Source organism: Lactuca virosa, chromosome 7, assembly GCF_052849685.1.
Source record: "Lactuca virosa cultivar CGN04683 chromosome 7, Lactuca_virosa_CGN04683_v6, whole genome shotgun sequence".
Taxonomy (NCBI): domain Eukaryota; kingdom Viridiplantae; phylum Streptophyta; class Magnoliopsida; order Asterales; family Asteraceae; genus Lactuca; species Lactuca virosa.
In genome coordinates this window covers 245050877-245065112 of record NC_136432.1, presented here as the reverse complement: position 1 = coordinate 245065112, position 14236 = coordinate 245050877, and positions in this window count along the sequence as shown.

Genomic DNA, 14236 nt, shown 5'->3' with positions numbered 1-14236 from the left:
AGCCTCGAGTGGCTAATATGTGTTATATGTGGTATTTTGGGGAACTCACTAAGCTTTGTGCTTACCGTGTTATGTGTTACGTGTTTCAGGTTTCTCAGGATCGCGGGATGGCACCGGCTTGATTGTACACACCAGAGAAAGAGTTATGTTTTGAGGATCCTAGATTATTAGTGAAGTTGTGTTTTGTAATTTGAATAAACGAGATTTCTATACAATACGTTATGAAAAGTATACGATTTTAAAATGAAAAATCTGTTGAAAAATTACGATGTTACAAGTTGGTATCAGAGCCTTGGTTTGAGGGATTCGGATGCGCCTTCGGGTAAATCTGGACTCAAACTGAGGATTTGAGAAAAAATTTCAAAGAAATGATTTTTCTAAAAAACGAGCAAGAGTTTCTGAGAGAAAACGAGAAGGAGCAGTGTGTACAATCAGCCAGAGCCCGAACGGTGATTTCCCGAAATACCCTTACTTTTGTATTATGAGATATGTTATGCGGTATTATGCATGCTAGAGATAGGCTAGGTATTTCATATTTTAGGACTAGAATGGCCTGATTTGTGATGCCTTAGCCTAGGAGTTGTTGTTATCTGTGATGAGCTTTCGAGTATGTGTTGAGTAAGAGTATCCAGCAGGAATCCTTTTAGAGAGGGATTTGAGTAGAGGAGTAATCTAGGAGAGATACCTAGATGAGCATTTGTGGAACCTCCTGAGAGAGTAGTTAGCTACCCGCGAGGGGTAGAGTTGCTGAGTTCCGTGATATCTTTTGAGTATGAGTAGAGCAAGTGGAGTTATCACCTAGAGTGGGTTTTGCGTGTTTATTCGACGCCCGAATGCTGCTTGCTTCGTGCTTTGTGGAACTCCCGATGATGGGAGTCAGCTACCAAGTGAATGTGACGATATTCAGGAGGTAGATGACTGGCACCATAAGGAGTTTCTCAGCAGCTGATGGCGGAGAAGTGTGAGAACCTAGGAAGAGCCTAAGAAGTGACCTTAGTCAGATGAGTACGCTGACAGAGTAGAGCATTTCGCTGAGAAGCGAGCACGCATGTCGGGATTGGTGATTGCGAAGGTTGAACAGCTACTTAGGGACTCTGGGATGGTCCGTGTAGAGAGTATGGGTAGATATGGCAGGTAGTATGGGCCCGTACTACTGAAAGCAGAGGACACATACTCGATGCAGGGAGTATTCCGGAGGATCTAAGTAGCATATCGAGAGCTGATATCATGGTTCGAGTACCATGATAAGTAGCAGATCGAGAGGTGATGTCATGGTTCGAGTACCATGATAAGTAGCAGATCGAGAGGTGATATCATGGTTCGAGTACCATGATAAGTAGCAGGTCGAGAGGTGATGTCATGGTTCGAGTACCATGATTTGTAGCAGATCGAAAGGTGATGTCATGGTTCGAGTACCATGAATTGAGGAGGATTGAGAAGAGAGAACATGGTTCAAGTACCATGATTCGTAGCAGATTAAGAGTAGGTAACATGGTTCGGGTACCATGATTCATAGCAGATCGAGAGGTGGTCACATGGTTTGAGTACCAAGACACGTGGCGGTTAGTGCTTCTGGTTTTACCGGTTATTCTGTGGTGATCGTCTAGACTGAGATTAGATGTGAAAGAGTATGGGGCCAGAGGGCCATGATGAACGGGTTTTAGTGGAGCATCCCTTGAAAGGGAAACCGAGTTAACTCCGAGGGACTATTGGTGAGATGCCAGTTGGAGTCGCAAGACTCAGGGATGAGTAGGGATGGTGCGTTATGGGAGAATACGGTATGGGCTGAGCGACCGGCCGATAGTGGAGATATCATTTCTGTGGCCTGAGCGATGCTATTTCTGTTTCCTGTGGGGAACATAAGAGGTGTTGAGATTTCGGTTTCTGAGCTTGGGGGTAAAACCATGCGGGTTAGCATTGATGGCGACCTTCCATCAGAGTATTTGGGCAGTATGTCTGCCGAGAGGTAATGTTAGAGCATGAGCAGGTTGTCAGTGGGAACTGTGATGGTTAAGGACAAGGATATACCCTATTTGAGCATAGTAGGGAATGTATTGGCTGCAGCGGCAGACGATCAAAAAGAGGGTATTGGGGTGGGGGCTCTTATTGTCTATAAGGAGTATCGAGTATGGTAATGAGGACTCCGCTCTTATTACAACCCACGTGATGGAACGTTGGTTGAAGAGTTGAGGATGAGGAGTATGATAGTTCATTATTTCAGATTAAGAGTCAGAGTTACTACTGGACAGTTGAGATGTCCGGTAGTGGGATGATACGAGATTCTGAATGACTAGAGGTAGTCATGAGGAGAAGTTTCTGAGGATTTCATCTGAGATTTGGGTAATTGGAGTTGCTCGATCTCCATCGGGGAGATCATTGAGCATTGCGTATCACCTTCCAAGAGTAGGTGTGAGGTTACTGGTAAAAACAGTTTGTGGGATAGATTGTTGGTGAACCAATTGGTGATGGTTAGAACCCTGAGTGGGGGAGGACCGGGTGCTTTTCAGGAGATCAGAGACCTGTTTAATAGCGGTTATAGAAATGGATATAGAGACCTGCGGTGCGGATTCCTGAAACCAGGGTTATTGATGGTCAAGGCGAAGTGCAGAGCGAGATAGTGCATGTGGTACATGTCTAGGAGATGATGAGTGTCTCCACTGCAGGCCGCCGTTGGTCAGAGACCTTGTGGTGGTTAGGGATTCTTCAAGGTTGTAATGGTAAATTCGAGGTGGTTGGCTCGTAAGGATAGTTTCGATGGTGGAGAATTTCCAGTTCGATGTATGGGTTGTTATGTTCACTTTGGGAGGGGCAACAGTTGTTGGGAGTCAACTTCAGAGTCAGTATGAGTATTTGCATGGGTTTGAGCCATAGAGGATGGGGTTTCGGATGGTCGTCAACGTGTACTTGACATTGACGATTCCTCCGTGTTTCAAGTTGTGAGTTGGAATATTTCGAGGTTGCGAGTTGTGCTAGTGGAAGATCAGTAGATGAGGGAAGACGTCGTTCGGTTCTATGATGATGTGCCTAGATATCCGAGTATGGTATCCTAAATTGTGGATCATTTTGGAGACTTGAGTTATGAGATGGCAAGTGGTGTATCAGGTGTCTATGGTTCCGGTGGGAGCCCTTTCAGCTAATTGACATCAAGCGGGATTATCTGAGGATGTGAATTGAAGCGAGAAAAAGTGTTTTTGTCGACGGCGGTCGTCTGAAGTAGTGATGTTTAGCCGGGGTGGGTGTGTGCACCTATCTATGTTGGGCCGCGAAGCGTGATTTAGTGAACGCAGTGAGGTAATGACCTGAGGATGATATTGTGGGGAGAAGAGAGAGGGTGTTGTGATGCTGCGGGGAGCCGTAGTATTCACTAGTCAGAGAGAGGGTGTTGTGATACTGTGGGGAGCCGTAGTATTCACTAGTCAGAGAGAGGGTGTTGTGACACTGCGGGGAGCCGTAGTACTCACCAGCCATTGGGGGAGTGTTGTGATACTGCGGAGAGCCGTAGTACTCATCAGTCATTGGGGGAGTGTTGTGATACTGTGGGGAGTCGTAGTACTCAATAGTCAGAGAGAGGGTGTTGTGATACTGCGGGGAGCCGTAGTACTCACCAGCCATTGGGGGAGTGTTGTGATACTGCGGAGAGCCGTAGTACTCACCAGTCATTGGGGGAGTGTTGTGATACTGCGGGGAGCCGTAGTACTCAATAGTCGGAGAGAGGGTGTTGTGATACTGCGGGGAGCCGTAGTACTCACCAGCCATTGGGGGAGTGTTGTGATACTGCAGAGAGCCGTAGTACTCACCAGTCATTGGGGGAGTGTTGTGATACTGCGGGGAGCCGTAGTATTCACTAGTCAGAGAGAGGGTGTTGTGATACTGCAGGGAGCCGTAGTACTCACCAGCCATTGGGGGAGTGTTGTGATACTGCGGGGAGCCGTAGTACTCACCAGCCATTGGGGGAGTGTTGTGATACTGCGGAGAGCCGTAGTACTCACCAGTCATTGGGGGAGTGTTGTGATACTGCGGGGAGCCGTAGTACTCAATAGTCAGAGAGAGGGTGTTGTGATACTGCGGGGAGCCGTAGTACTCACCAGTCATTGGGGAGTGTTGAAATACTGCAGGGAGCCGTAGTATTCACTAGCCAGCGAGAGAGTGTCGTGGTGCTACGGGGAGCCGTAGTATTCGCTAGTCAGAGCATGACACAGAAGAGTTTTTAGGCTTGGGTAGCCTTAATCCTTGAGTTCGGGAACCTGGTGGTCGGACCAGGGGCGAGACTGGGTCTCCATATGTGTCGGGAATCGTTATATTCTGAGTTAAGTTGTGGTTATCGCAATCGAAAGGACTTGGAGAAATGATGCACGCGTGAGTTTCGGGTCATGGGTCACGAGTTGGGTGCTCCATTGGGACGAGTGGTTCCAATTCTGTATCGAACCAGACTCTCGAGTATGAGTTTGGCTTTGGTGGTGTACTGAGTAGGCGAATGAGATCCCAGATTCAGAAAAGGGTTTTATTTTTCGGGGCATTGGGTGTCTTATGATGTCTTAGACCTGAGTGGGTCAGTTCGGTTGTATGGGAAAAACCGCAAGACGCATGGAATTAAGGAGTAGTAGACGACAGATGTCGAGGGTGAGACAACTTATGTATTCGCTTGAGGTAAAACCAAATTCGTGACTTGTGTGTCACACTGGGCCGAGATAGTTGTTGTGAGAAGGAAGTCAGTGAGACGTTTTGGGACATGGGATGGGTAACCTATGGAGGTTCAATTGCTGGGTCGGGAGATGACCTGGTGCTCAGTCTTGAAAGGGAAATTGAGAAGGGAGCTGAGGATTATGTTTGTTAGACGTCAGAGGACGCCCCTGAACAAGCATGATCATTTTCCGTGCCTAAGGTCAGAGTATTGAGGGTTCATTGTTCAGATGGGTATGTCCTCCTCCGGGTTTGGGAGTTCCTGTTGGTTTCAGGTGTCTATGGAGGAATTTAGTTGTGTGGCATGAGATACTTCGGTGGTACTTTCCGGGTTGTTGGGTTCAACCTATGTGGCATTGAGAAGCGATTTCGAGGGCGAAATCTAATTCAAGTGGGGGAGAATTGTAACATCCAGATTTTCAGGGATATTATTGTATATGTTAACCTTGAGGTTGAAGAAGAGACTCGACGAGTTAAGGGTCCAACTCGCCGAGTCGAGTCGAGATTGCCGGGTGGATTTAATGAATGGACTCGACGAGTCAGAGGAGGGACTCGCCGAGTAGGTGCTGGGCAGAGAAACCCTAATTTCCTGGGTTTGAGACCTATTTAAAGGCATTTATAGCCTCATTTGCGGCTACCTTTCCCTGAGAGAAAACCCTAATTGCTATTGGAGCTAGAGAGTGAGAGAGAATCTCATATTGTGGTTCTTGGTGCATTTCTATGAAGAAGGATGAAGAGCTTCATGATGGGGAACAAAGGAAGGCAGTGGATTTGTGGTATTGGGTGTTTCAGCTGCTAAGAGAAGGTAGAAAGTCCTCATCTTGTTCATTCCTTGTACTAGATCTCATTTTGGGAGTTTTAGGGCTTTGCTTCCATCCTTTTTAATCTATGAGTTGAATGAGACATGGTTATGGTTGGAAACCTCAGGTCTGGACCTCTTAAGGTCCTTAGAGTCTAGATGTCCCAGCTTTAGTCGTTCAAATGAGGGTTGATGAGCTAAATCCTTCATGAAAGGCATGTATTAGCATTTTGGAGCAATAATCTCATGTATGAACGTAAAGATCGAAGCTTTACGTGATTATTAAGCCTTGGGATGATAGATCTAGTGTTTGGGGTGATAGATCTGATTGAAATCGTCTGAATGAACATTTGGCCTGAATGAACTCGCCGAGTCAATGAGCCGACTCGACGAGTTGGTTAGGGTTTGTCCCTAAGAACTGAATCATGCGATAGCTCGACGAGTTGGGGGCCAACTCGACGAGCTGAGCTGGACTGTCACGAGACTTCTGAGGAAAATAAGTGGACTCGGCGAGTCGCAAGGGTGCACTCGGCGAGTCGGGTCAAACATGGACTGTTGACTCGAGTTTGACTTCTGTTGACTTTGGGGCTTTGGTCAACATGAGTGGTAGAGACCATGGAGGGGTAAAATGGTCTTTTATCCACTTCAAAGAGTTAAAGAGAGGAAGAATAGTTTTCGGTCATTAGAGTTGTGATTAGAGTATCACTTAGAGATATTCATTCCTTGTGTTAGGCGGATGCTAGTTCGAGATTCGGGAGCAGGTCTTTGCTTGCTACTTGTCAGGTGAGTCTTCTCACTATACTTTACCTTGAGTGGTAAGTAGAGTTATGTGACAGAGTATCTTGTATGCTATGTAGGTGATGTGTTGCACTGCATTATTTCTATGTGATTTATGCTGTGTGTATTCCAGAGTTTACAGAGTTAGGACCGGAAGGTCCACAGAGTTAGGACCAGAGGGTCCACAGAGTTAGGGCCAGTGGGCCCACAGAGTTATAGCCTCGAGTGGCTAATATGTGTTATATGTGGTATTTTGGGGAACTCACTAAGCTTTGTGCTTACCGTGTTATGTGCTATGTGTTTCAGGTTTCTCGGGATCGCGAGACGGCACCGGCTTGATTGTACACACCAGAGAAAGAGTTATGTTTTGAGGATCCTGGATTATTAGTGGAGTTGTGTTTTGTAATTTGAATAAACGAGATTTCTATACAATACGTTATGAAAAGTATACGATTTTAAAATGAAAAATCTGTTGAAAAATTAAGGTGTTACAAGGACCGACTCGGCGAGTTGGTCAGGGTTTGGGAAACCCTAAATTCGGTACTTGGCACCCTATTTAAGCATCTTATTCTCCTCCTCTTGGTTCCATTCCCAGCCCCCGGTGTCCAGAAGTTAACCCACAAAACCCTAGATCATTTTGTGAGTGTGTGAGCCATTCTTGAGTGTTTTGGTGTTCTTGGAGGCTAGAAGAAGAAGGAGGGTGAAGGTTCAAGGAGAAACTTGTAGATCCGTCAACACTATCTCATTTCTATCAATTTCTGGTAATCAAGTCTTCATCTTGACTTATAGCTTCTTAGATCTCTTTATGTCCACTTTATGAGAGTTTTGGTCCATGGAGCTTGATCTATGGGACAAGGATGTCCCAAGCAAAGATCCTTTTAGATCTGGAGTCCCTAAGAGTGGTTAAGGCATAAAGGTGCAAGCTTTATGCCATTGGAACCCTCATGCAAGCTTTAAGGAGTTGTTATGGCCTTTCAAGCCTCCAAAGGCCATGCTTGGAAGAAAAGGCAGAGACTTTATGTGTCCTTCTGGTGTATAAGGCCTAGATCTATGTTGTTATGCTTTCAATTAGGGTAATAAGAGTTTTTGGACATAGAGTTATGTCTTAAGGAGCTAGGGTTTTAGCTTAACCCATTAAGAAGGATTAGGAGTGGGTAAAGTTGGAAACTTTACCCTCATTAGGTCATCTTCAGCATGAAGACGAAGTTTGGGGTTTGGATCTAAAGCGTAAGAGATTAATCTGTTAAGATGGTCAATCAGTCTGAGGGACTCAGCGAGTCCAGGGAGGGACTCGACGAGTCTAAGTGAATTGTTTCGTTTTTGGTTATGCTGGAACTCGGCGCGTCTGAGGGCTGACTCGACGAGTTGGCTCAATAAATCGCAACTTTAAGTAGCCAGTGAACTCGGCGAGTCAGGGGTTGACTCAACGAGTTGGATTGCGATTTCAGGATTTTGACTTATTGTACTCGGCGAGTTTGGTCATCTCGGAGCGTTGACTTTGACCGTTGACCTTGACCAAGTTTGACCTGGTTTGACTTTTGGAGGGTATTTTGGTCTAAGTGTCATTTTGGTAATTGATAGCTCGGGGAGTCGAGTGATCAGCAGTTCGAGGATCTGCCAGCTAGCAGCGAGGGGTTATTCACAGGATTCTACAGTCAGCTTGTGAGGTGAGTTTTCTCCAGTAGGAACGGGTCTAAGGCACCAATGTCGGCCCGTTTATGTATGTTAGTGTATACCGGATTTAGATCCGATGTTGGGGTTAGCTCGATGCAGTTTATATGTTCTGGATTTTAGTCTGATAGTGGGCGAGGCCCGAGGAAGGATTATATGTATATTTTCTGAGCTACGGTTCGATGTCGGGTGATACTCGAGGCAGTGGTGTATGTTTAGTTATACTTGTTGTCTTTGTGATACTTGTATGTGCTTCTTAGGGATATGAGTGTGGGCGGGGGCCCGTATCTCATCACTAGCTGAGTGTGGATGGGGTTCCATAACTCATTAGTAGCAGAGGCCCAAGATAGGCGGGGCCTTGAGACTAGCAGTTATAGTATAACAATTGTATTAGTATGCTTATATGTTATTGTTGTATATGTGTAGCGGGCGGGGCCCGAAGATAGGCGGGGCCTGGTAGAAACAGATCTATATACCGAGCGGGGCTCTATGCCAGGCGGGGCCTGATGTCGGGCGGGGCCCGATGTAGAGGGCTAGGCCCAATGTTTGCAGTATGTGATTATGTGTATGGTATTTGGTAGATTGGGGAACTAACTAAGCTTCGTTCTTACAGTTTTTAGTTTTGGTTTTAGGTACTTCCGGTAGCGGAGGGAAGAGCTCGGGATGACTGCATGGCACACACCAAGAAGTTTTAGCATGGGATGTTTACTCTGATAAAAAGAACTTGTTTTGAGATGATACTCCGATTTGATATAACAACTTATGTTTATGATTGAGAATTATGGTTCTTATTAATGTTTTAAACGAAATTTTTGGTCATGATTTTTGGGATGTTACACGTAGGTTCATCTCGATTCTGTTGAAGCAAACGCCTTGTTTCTTCCATTTGACGATCTAACATCATCTGGATCATTTCTTGTACCCCAGTCATAGTGATTGGCTCGGGTGCAGCTACTACTACTTGCTCAAGTACTTGGGGTTGAGGTTGTTGATTCCTATTTCCATTCGCGTTTCCGACTACACTTCGGGTTCTTGCCATTTCGATCTATACACCAAAGCAGATGTTCGGTGTGTAATGACGAGAATTAAGATAGGAAATATTTTATTTACGATTGACGTGTAAATCTCTCTATTACTCCGAAAAGTTATATGTTGGTTCTAATACCGTGATTAAACGTTTAGAAATCTGAACATGTAAAATTTCCAGATCCGGTCAGCAACAGAACATAGATCCGATCAGATGATAGCATCATAAATCATTTAGCACATAAAAGCATGTTAGGCATCTTCCCTAAATAAGCCAGTGCTTGTGTCTATCAGGCATACTTCCTGAAATATATTAGATACACTTCTCACGATCATCGCTTAGCATTCTAAGTTTAAGTCTAGAAATAAATCCTTATTCCTAGTTCGCTTAAACTAATGCTCTGATACCAACTGTGACATCCCCATTTTCACGGCCAGAAAAGACCGATTTGTTTAAGCTTTATTTTGAAAATCAGAGTAACCTTTTAAAGAAAAGAGTTGCGGAATTTGTTCCCAGAAAAAACATGATAAATACGTTATCAAAGCATCTCCGAAGAAATGTATTTTATTCATTTTAAAACATTGGGATGTCATCGTCAATACAGAAACATAAGCATAAACAGAACTTACAATCATTATTACTAGTGATTTATGTCTCCTTAATCTCTTAGTGTAATGTAACTTCATATCGACACCTGTGATACAAATAAACTGAGTGGGTTAGGTTGGGAAACCTGGTGAGTACACAGGGTTTTCAACCCACAATAATATAATTATTATGTTTAATCATCAAACAATTAACCCAATTACCCATCCCCATTATCTTCGTTATTCTTAAGGGTCTACCCTAAGAATCATCTATCCTAAATTCGTTCATTCCGAAGTCCATCGCTTCCAGGGTTCATATGACAGGCACTAAGTCTGTAGCTGTCAATGCTCGTTCGTAAAGCACTAAATCCATAGCTGCTAATCTTCATTTATCAGGCACTAAGTCCATAGCTACCATCGTTTATCTAACAGGTACTAAGTCCATAGCTACCAGCGTTTCTCTAACATGTACTAAGTCCATAGCTACCAGTGTTTATCTAATAGGCACTAAGTCCATAGTTGTCGATGCTATTTATTAGGCACTAAGTCTATAGATGCCAATTTTTGCTCATACCATCTTTCATCTCTCATCGTTCATCTACCCATATTTTATCCAACATATTCGTAGATATAAAATACATATACAGTTTAAATCATTTAAAACATGTATAAAATCGTTCATCCAGCATAGAAATAAAGTATTCAAATAATATTCACACATAGCACGTAATTTATATAAAATATTTCATATCTATGTGTAAGATGAAAGTAACTATGCACTCACTTGTTAAAGTGATGATTCCAAACTCAGGCAGCGCTTCGATTTTAACGATTCTATTTTCCTTCGACGAAACCTAGCATTATTATCGCTAAGTTTTAGTCTAATCTTTATTGCGACTAATTATTAGTCTAGATTCATCATTAACTCGAAGTCTACTTCAAGATCTATCAAGTAAGGAACAAACAGGTAGGATCATATCAGAGGTAGGGTCTGTTTGGTATACGAAGTATACTGTTTGGAAATCCCACTTTAAACACCTCACTAAATCACAGCCTAGACATCATCCCCGTAAGTAGATCAATCAGTATAACGACTTTGAATCACTGATAAATTTTATTTATAGGTTCATAATAATGATATTATAAGCTATATTTAAAGTAGGGTAGCATAACTTACTTAGCTAGGAGCCGGGCTCTGCAGGGGCAGAACTTCGTCGCTGAATCTTTCTAAGAAAGATTATTGCAGCGCTTCAGCGCTCACCTTACTATATTAAAAACTACAGAAAGAGAAGTCGAATAACGAAGGACCGAAATGCTCAGGGGATAAGAAGAGAAAGACTCTTGAATCAAGAGAATGTTTAAGAAATATGAGAGCCTAGAGGCTCTTATTTATAGTAATTGAATTTTCAAAAATCACCCTCTATATTTACTTAAATGACTAAACACCCATTTATAATACTATTTTAAATAGATTTAATGATATTTGTACTAAACTAATGTCGAAAGTACTCAATATTAGTCTTATAACGACCGCATCGTCGATACCTTTCTAATGATATATACATATGTATATATATATATGTAGACGTATATATGATTTACGCTTTATTTTAATACGTAAATGTGCTATTAAAAATTATAACTTGTTCATACGAACTCCATTTTTGACGTTCTTTATATCCACGCGTTGCTATTTACGAGTACTACAACTTTCATTTAGACGCCGTCAACTAATTCTCATTCTATCTCAAATTTACAAAACTGTATCGAATTTATCGCGCTCAAAGAGTAGGGACCAAGTTTCGTCCATATCTTTAACATACGAGCTCTATTCTCGACGTCTTTATATCCACGCGTTGGTATTTATGAGTACTACAACTTTCATTTAGACTCCATCGGCTAATTCTCATTCTATCTCGAATTTACAAATTTGTATCGAATTTGTCGCGCTTGAAGAGTAGGGACTAAGTTTCGTCCATATCTTTCGCATACGAGCTCCGTTTTCGACTGTCTTTTTATCGTTGAGCTCCTATTAACGAGATATTAAATTCTCGTTTAGACTGTTTTGGTTAAAAATCGACCGATCTAAAATTCGAATTTTGGGTTGTGCACAGATGTGCCAAATCTTAGAAAAATCATAACTTCCTCATACGAAGTCAGATTTTGACGTTCTTTTTATGTACACTCTCGGTTTAACATATACTACGAATTTCGTTTAGATCGCTAAGGCTAGAAAGTATTCTATCGTAAATTTACTTTTTACGATTCCCGGTGTCGTGCCGGTTTTGCTGTAAAACTTCGACGGGTCATAACTTCTTTGTTATAACTCAGATTTCAGCGTTCTTTATATGTACGGAGCCCTTGTGACATATACTATAACTTGGTAAAGATTATTTATTATAAATAATCTTATATCAAAAAATAATATTTTTGACGTTTATTGTCTCTAAATTGACTAGCCCGAATCTACGGACGTTACAATATGTGAATTACATGTGATTTACATGTGAATCACATGTAATCCATATGTGATTTACATGTGATTCATATGTGAATGACATGTGATTTACATATGAATCACATTAATTCATATGTGATTCACTTGTGATTTACATGTGAATTACATGTGATTTACATGTGAATCACATGTAATTCAATTGTGAATAACATGTAATTCATATGTGAATTACATGTGATTTTTATCGACCGGACATCTTAATGTCACTAACGCTCTAGGTTACTATAGAGGAATTACATGTGATTCAAGAACAATAATTAATCAATCCAAAAGGAACAATTTTTTAGTAACTTTTTATAATTCTTTTTGAACAAATGAAAAGTTTTAGTCAACTTGAAAATTACCTGCATTTTGGCTTTGAATCTAGTTTGACCAGCTTGTTCTATATTTTCTGATCTAACCATGTCAACAAGCATAAGTCTTCCACCATATTCATCAAATATATCCTCCACAACAATCTGTTGGTTTGGATCATCTGGTCTGCACCATGAGGTAGACTCATTCCAGGCTTTTGTTTTAATCCCACTTAAGCTACAAAATGAAATTACATATCAAACTAGCACTACTAATCCTTCGCAGAGATTATAAAAGATAAGACCTATCATGCCAAATCACCTCAAATAATAGAGTAAAATATAAAAACAAGGAAGTTATGTGGAAAGTGGGTAATGGAATGTCAGTTCCATTCTATAGTTTTTTGAATAACCTTACCTGAATGAGTAGTAGTGTTTGGAATTGAAATCAAAATGGAGCCTCAAGAGACTCATCCCATACATCCCCACTACCATTAGATGTATCATTTGCATCTTCCTCCATTGAAAGCCTTATATATTCCCGATGTGCAAACCAATCCCATTCAGTCAATCTTGGATTCTCACGTTCCTGTTAAACAAAAAAATGTTATTTCCATTTCTACCCCTGATGATATTACTAAAGATGGAATGGCTTACCTGGCGAATGAGAAAGGGGTCACGGGATTCAAAGGCCATGAACTTATTAAGGTTAAAGAGGATATTGAAAGTGCTTCCAGAGAGCTTGCTTCCTTTCAAGTCTTGTAATGTAAAATAAGCCTCTTCCTGTAAATAAAAATGTAGTTTACTAAAGAATTTTATTGTTGCATTGGAATTGAATTTACTGGATTCTGATTTTTTTTCTTCATTCATTGAATTTAATATATATTTTTTATGTCTTCTTACAAAGAGGTGCGAGCTTCACGTTGACTCACATAAGTAAAGCCAACTGCTTCATCCTGAAGACATAAATTTTAAAAGTAACATAAATAAAAAAAACAGAGAAACAATGGAACTGAAAATAAAATGTAAAAATGACTAAGGCTCCAGAAACCATCACAACACCAATAATACTAAAATTTGGAGAATTATTGGCATCAGCTAATGTGAAGAGGATCAATCCAACAACAAGAAGAACAACAGAAAAATATTCACGTGGGAGATACTTTCTTCTCAAACCAGGAATGAAAGCTCCCATGATCATAATAGGTAAAACCTATACACAGTTTCATTTAAAAAAGATTAAAACAATAAATTTGGATCCAGAAGAATATGAAACTTTGAGATACCTTGGTTGATTTGAACATTAGTTGAACAGGATAATTGAGATAAGCCAAGGATCCTTTTGTTAATCCATGAGAACCCATAAGAACAGCAGAAAGCTTAACGTACATTTTCCATGGATTCACCATTTGCTTTGTGGTGAATCCTTTGTAAACTTATGAGTGTTAAGTATACAAAGCCTTGTACGAATGTAAAGTACCATCGATAGTTGAATTTAAGCCTGTTATATACGTATTCCTGCGATAAAAAAAAAAAAGATAATATAGATATGATTCGATTTTGATTTATTAATAATATATTTCAGTGAATCGGCTTCACTTTGGCCCTAGGTTACGATTATCAATTGATATGTTCTAATTTCTTCTACAGCAGATCAATCGAAACAATGAATCAAACATGCAGACTAAAATCGGTAATAAAGAATAATTAAAAATTAGAAAAGACGAACCTCTGGTTGAGCAATAACAGGAACAACGTTTTCGGCCATGATCAAGATGATTGATTCAAAGAGAGATGAAATCGTCGACTCTTCGGGAAATAAGAGCAAAAACTTTATAATCGGCTATGGATGTTGACGATGGAGGAAATTCCGATGGTTGTGCA